This window comes from Elephas maximus, chromosome 9 (genome assembly GCF_024166365.1).
Source record: "Elephas maximus indicus isolate mEleMax1 chromosome 9, mEleMax1 primary haplotype, whole genome shotgun sequence".
Taxonomy (NCBI): Eukaryota; Metazoa; Chordata; class Mammalia; order Proboscidea; family Elephantidae; genus Elephas; species Elephas maximus.
Genome location: NC_064827.1, coordinates 111,383,012 through 111,389,763, shown reverse-complemented (window position 1 = coordinate 111,389,763; position 6,752 = coordinate 111,383,012).

Genomic DNA, 6,752 nt, shown 5'->3' with positions numbered 1-6,752 from the left:
GAATGCAAAATGGCACAGCCATTATGGAAAATAGTCTGGCAGTTCCTCGAAAAACTAGAGGTAGAGCTGCTAAGGGATGAGGCAATTCCACTCCTAGGTAATACACCCTAGGGATCTAATCAAAGTGACACAGACATATGCACACCTATGCTCACTGCAGCATTAAATGCCCATCAATGGATGGATGGATAAGTAAAATGTGGTACATACACACAATAGACTACTACTCAGTAATAAAGAAAAATAAGTTTCTAGAACATCTTACAATACAGATGAACCTCAAGGACATTATGTTGAGCAAAATAAGTCAATCACATACACACACAAAATATTGTATGTTTTCACTTTTATGAAACGACTTGAATAGGTAGATATACAGAAACTAATGTTTATTAAGTGGTTACCAGGGATAGGGGAGGGGAGAGGGAGATTTACTCTCTAGTAGACACTTGTTATTTTCGGTAATGGGAAAGATAACACCAAACGAGTGTGAAGTGTGCACAGCTTGACGAAGGTAAATGATGTCACTCAGATGTACACAAGAAAAAAGAACCTTTTGGTAATTGCTAGGACATATATGGAAACCCTGGTAGCGTAGCGGTGAAGAGATACAGCTGCTAACCAAAAGGTCAGCAGTTCAAATCCACCAGCTGCTCCTTGGAAACCCTATGGGGCAGCTCTACTCTGTCTTATAGGGTTGCTGAGTCAGAATTGATTAGACAGCAAAGTGTTTTTTAGGACAAATATAATTTTGCAACAACAACCAAAAATTATACGTACAGGTCCATATGTACATATTTAGGCATATATGTGGATAAGACCAAAACCTGTTGCTGTTGAGTCACTTCCGATTCAAAGCAACCCTGTAGGACAGAGTAGAACTGTCCCATAGAATTTCCAAGGCTGCAGTCTTTACAGAAGCAGACTGCCACATCTTTCTCCCTTGGAGTGGCTGTTGGGTTCTAACTGGCTAGTGGGTTCAAACTGCTGGTCTTTTCGTTAGTGGCCAAGTGCTTCAACCACTGTGCCAGCAGGGCTCCTTATATATGTGTACAGGTATGTGTATATGAATATATATGTGTGTGTGTATAGATGTATGCATATATATATATGTGTATATGCATCTATATTCATATATATATATAATAAAGCACATGGGGGCATGGTTACATAGAATTAATTGAATACCTTGTGGGATTGGTTTTCTGGTTTTGAAGGATCAAGACCATAGTCTCGTGGGACAACTCAGTCAATTGGCATAATATGGTTCATACAGTTTATGTACTCCATCCTAGTTTGGTGAATAGTATCTGGGGTCTTAAAAGCTTGTGAGTGGCTATCTAAGATACAATTATTGTTCTCTACTTGTCTGGAGCAAAAGAGAAAGAAGCAAACCAAAGAGTCAAAGAAGAAACTAGTCTACAGGACTAATAATAGTCTACATAAACCATAGACTCAACTACCCCAAAACCAGAAGAATTAGATGGTGCCCAGCTACCACTATCTACCATTCCAATCAAGGCCACAATAGATGAGCCCTGATAGAATGGAAGAAAAGTGTGGAACAGAACCTCAAATTCCTAAAAAAACAAAAACCAGGCTTACTGGACTGATTGAGACTGGAGGACTTCCTGAGATTATTGCCCTGGGATACTCTTCAAACCTTGGACCAAAACTAGCCCAAGGTCACCTTTTAGCTACACAACAGATTGGCTCACAAAATAAAGAGTATCACCCAAGAGTACTGTGCTCCTTTAAAAAATCATCTAAAATCCAAAACCTAACTCATTGCAGTCAAGTTGATTCTGACTCAAAGAGATGGTACATGACAAGGTAGAACTGCCCCATAGGGTTTCCAAGGAGTGGCTGGTGGATTTGAACTGCTGACCTTTTTGTTGGCAGCTAAGCTCTTAACCACTGCACCACCGGGGCTCTCTATGAGACCACATGGTCTACAGTTACTGTAAAACAAAGATAAGAAGATAAAGGGGGCAGGGAAACTAGATCAATGGAAATGGAACAACTAGAATGGAAATAATGAGAATGTTCATGCATTGTGAAGAATGTAAGCCATGTCACTGAACAATTTGTGTAGAAATTGTTGAATGGGAACCTAAACTGCTGTGTAAACATTCACCAAAAACATTATTTAAAAAAAGAGGAATCACATGAAACAGTATGTATATGATATTGTTGGGCCTATAACATGTAGAAATGTGTAATATGTGTAATGTATTTGCTAATAATAGCCCAAAAGAGGTGAGTAGCAGTGATGCTGTAATGGGCTAAGGAAATGACAATAGATGGTAAAGTAGTAATTATAACAATGTGCTATTGGGTTTATAATGTTAATAGATATAATATGTATAACAATAATACCACAAAAAGGAGAAAAAGGACAAAGAACTATATGGTTCCATATATTACTGGAATTAAGCTAGTATAACTCCGAAACTGATTTTGATAATTGTATATGGCAAACCCTCAAAAATATGGTGAAACAATCATTAAAGACATTAAAATGCTAGGTCAGAAAATATTAGCTCAATGCAAAGAAAGCAGTAAAGGAGGAACAAAAAAGTCATGAGATGTATGAAATACAAAAGGAAAGTGGTAGATGTAAATGCAACCATATCAATAATAACCCTAAAAGTAAATGGATTAAATAATCCAGTCGAAAGGCAGAAAGCGTCAGACTGAATAAAAAACATGATCAAACTATATGTTTTCTAGAGGAGACATACTTTAGATTTAAAGACACACATAGTAAAAGAACGGAAAAAGACATTCAAATACCAGCCATGGCTAACCTGGAGTGGCTATACTAATATCAGACAAAATATACTTTAAAACCAAAAATGTTTCTACAGATAAAGATGGTATTTCGCAATGATTAGAAAGGTCAATCCATCAGGAAAATAAAAAAATGTACACCTAATTACAGAGCACCAAAATACAGAAGCAAAAACTGACAGAAATGGAGAAATAGACAATTCAACAATAATGGTGGGAAATGTCAATATCCAATTTTCAATAATGGATATAACAACTAGAGAGAAGATTGACAGCAAATAGAAGACTTGAACAACACTATAACCAACGAGACATAAGAGACATCTATATAGAACACTCTACCCAACAACCACAGAATATATATTCTTCTCAAATGCATATAGAATATTCTCCAGGATAAGTCTATATGCCAGGCCTTAAACTGAGTCTCAATAAATCTAAAAGGATAGAAATAATTCAATGTTCTCTGACTACAATGGAATGAAATTAGAAATCAGTAACAGGGAAAGATTTGGAAAGCTCAAATATATATGTAAACTAAACACTACACTCCTAAATAATCAATGGGTCAAAGACATATGAAAACTAACTTATGGGATGCAGCTGATGCAGTGCTTAAAGGAGAATTTATAGCTGTAAATGCCTATATTAAGAAGGAAAGATCTCACCCCTGAGGGAGCAGGAGGGCAGTGGGATGCAGACCCCAAATTCTCGTACAAAGACCAGACTTAATGGTCTGACTGAGACTAGAAGGACCACAGAGGTCATGATCCCCAGACCTTCTGTTAGCCCAAGACAAGGAACCATTGCCAAACCCAACTCTTCAGACAAGGATTGGACTGGACTATGGGATAGAAAATGATACTGGTGAAGAATGAGCTTCTTGAATCAAGCAGACACTTGAGACTCTGTTGGCATCTCCTGTCTTGAGGGGAGATGAGAGAGCAGAGGGGGTCAGAAGCTGGCTGAATGGACACAAAAATAGAGAGTGGAAGGAAGGCATGGAAGAAGTGTCTCATTAGGGGGAAAGCAATTAGGAGTATATAGCAAGGTGCATATAAATTTTTGTTGAGAGACTGACTTGATTTGTAAACTTTCACTTAAAGAAAAATAGAAAGATCTCAAATCACTAACCTAACCTTCCATCTTTGGACACTGGAAAAAGAAGAGCAAACTAAACCTAAAATAAGCAGAGAGAAGGGAATAATAAAAATAAGAGTGAAAATTAATAAATAGAGAATAGAAAAGCAATAAAGAAATTCAATGCAACCAAAAACTGGTTCTTTGAAAAAATCAAACACTGACAAATCTTTAGCTAGTTTGACTAAAAGAAAGAAGACTCAAATTACTAGAATGAGAAATGAAAAGGTGGACATTACTATCAAACTCACAGAAATAAGAAGGATTACAAAGAAACACTATGAACAATCATATGCCAACAAATTAGATAACTTAGATGAAATAGACAAATTCCTAGGAAGACAAAATACTAAAACTGACTCAAGAAGAAATGACAATCTGTATAAATTTTAACAAGTGAAGAGATTGAATCAGAAATCAATAAACTACTCAGAAAGATAAGTCCAGAACCAGAAGTTTTCACAGCTGAATTCTACCAAAGATTTAAAGAAGAATTAATAGTAATTCTTCACAAACTCTTCTGAAAAACGGAAGAGGAGGGAATAGTCTTCACCTCATTCTGAGGCCAGTATTACTCTGATACTAAAACCAGACAGAAACATCACAAGTAAAGAAAACTACAGACCAATATATTTTATGAATATGGACCAAAAAAAAAAAAATCCTCACCAAATACTAGCGAACTGAATTCAGCAACATATACAAAGAATTATACGCTATGACCAAGTGGGATTTATCACATGGATGCAAGGGAACCTCCTCAACTTAATAAAGGGCATTTATAAAAAATACCATACCTAACATCACACTACATGGTGAAGCACTGGATGCTTTCCTCCTAAGATCAGGAACAAGACCAGGATGTCAACTGTCGCCACTTCTATTCAACACTGTACTGGAGATTGTAGCCAGGGCAAGTCGGCAAGACAAAGAAATAGAAGGCATCCAGATTGGAAATGAAGAAGCAAAACTATCTCTATTCATAGATGACATGATCTTGTACATAGAGAATCCTAAGAAATCCACCAAAAACTATTATGACTAATAAATGAGTTCATTGAGGTTGTATTTCTATACACCTGCAATGAACAATCCAAAAATAAAATTAAAGAAATAATTCCATTCACAATAGCACCAAAAAGAATTAAATACTCAGGAATAAATTTAACAAAAGAAGAACAAAATTTATACTCTGAAAACTATAAAACATTGTTGAGAGACATTAAAAGTCTAAAAAAATGGAAAAGTATCCCATGTTCATGGACTGGAAGATTTAACATTGTTAAGATGGCAAAACTCTCTAAACTGATCTAGAGATTCAACATAATCCCCATCAGAATCCCAGCTGATTCTAAAATTCATATGGAATTGCGAGGAATGTAGAATAGCCAAACTAATGCTGAAAAAAGAGGAATGAAGTAGTCTCAAAGACTCACACATCCTTATTTCAAAACTTACTACAGAGCAATAAAAAAAAAAAGATAAAAACCACATCTTGTTATACACGTATGTGCGTATACATAGTTATGTATACACAAAGTTAACACCAACATCCGTGGGAGTAAGGCTGGAAGGGTAAGAGACACAGGCTTTTTTTAAAATATAATTGCTTTTACAAGTAATTGGGTTAAATGTGATTGTAATGGTTTCTTCTCATTTAGAAGGAGAGTCTAGTTCCCTTCCCACTGATCATGGGTTGGCCTTAATTCTTTTTTGGAAAGTAAGGGGCTGATTTTATAAGCTAACAAGAGTGAATTCAAGGTAAAACATATTACCTTTATAAGAATCAAAATTTATTATCAAAGATCTTATATAGTAAATGAAGCCAAAAAAAAAAAAAAAAAAAACCCAAATCCACTGCTATTGACTCGATTCAGACTCAGCGGCCTTATAGGACAGAGTAGAACTGCCCCATAGGATTTCTGAGGAGTGGCTGGTGGATTCCAACTGCTGACCTTTTGTTTAGCAGCAGAGCTCTTAACCACTGTGCCACCAGGGCTCCATAGTAAATGGAAGGAAAAACTAAAAGAAGTACTTCTAACAGTGTAGCCCCTCCTGCCAGGCACTGACAGATCAGGTGGACACAAGTGGGTGAGGAGGGAAGTAAGGTTGGGAAGGTCTGAATAGCGTACTTGTTAATACAATAGAACTCGCAGATGTGGGTGAAGGTCATACTCTGGGAATGGGTGTTCTCTGCTCTTAATAGAATGCAACAGAAGTGATGCTATATGATTTCCCAGGCCAGGTCATAAAAGGCAATGCTGCTTCTGCCTGGCACCTGCAGTTGGGACTCTCACCCCTGGAACCCAGCCTCCATGTTTTAAGGAAGCCCAGGACATATGGAATCAGCCACATGTGAATTTTCTGACCAAAAAACCCCATGAGATCAGGCACGTGAGTGAATTAGCCTTTGCGATGATCCCAGCACTAGTCACTGCCTGACTGCAACCACCGTGAAACACCCTGAATGAGAACCGTCCTGCTGAGCCCAGTGAAGCCCAGAGCCCTGAGAGATAATAATAAATGACCAGTTTTATGCCTGGCGGTGTAGTGGTTAAGTGCTACCGGTGCTAACCAAAAGGTCGGCAGTTCGAACCCACCAGGCGCTCCTTGGAAACTACCAGGCAGTTCTACCCTGTCCTATAGGGTCACCATGAGTCGGAATTGACTCGACGGCAGTGGGTTTTTTGGGGGGTTTAGTTTTATGCCACTAGATTTGAGGTTTTGTTACAAAGGCATCAAAAATTGGGACAGTGATTTTTACCTTTGTGCTTTTCAGTACTAGAGAGTTGTTTTATTTCATATGCTCATCCTCAACT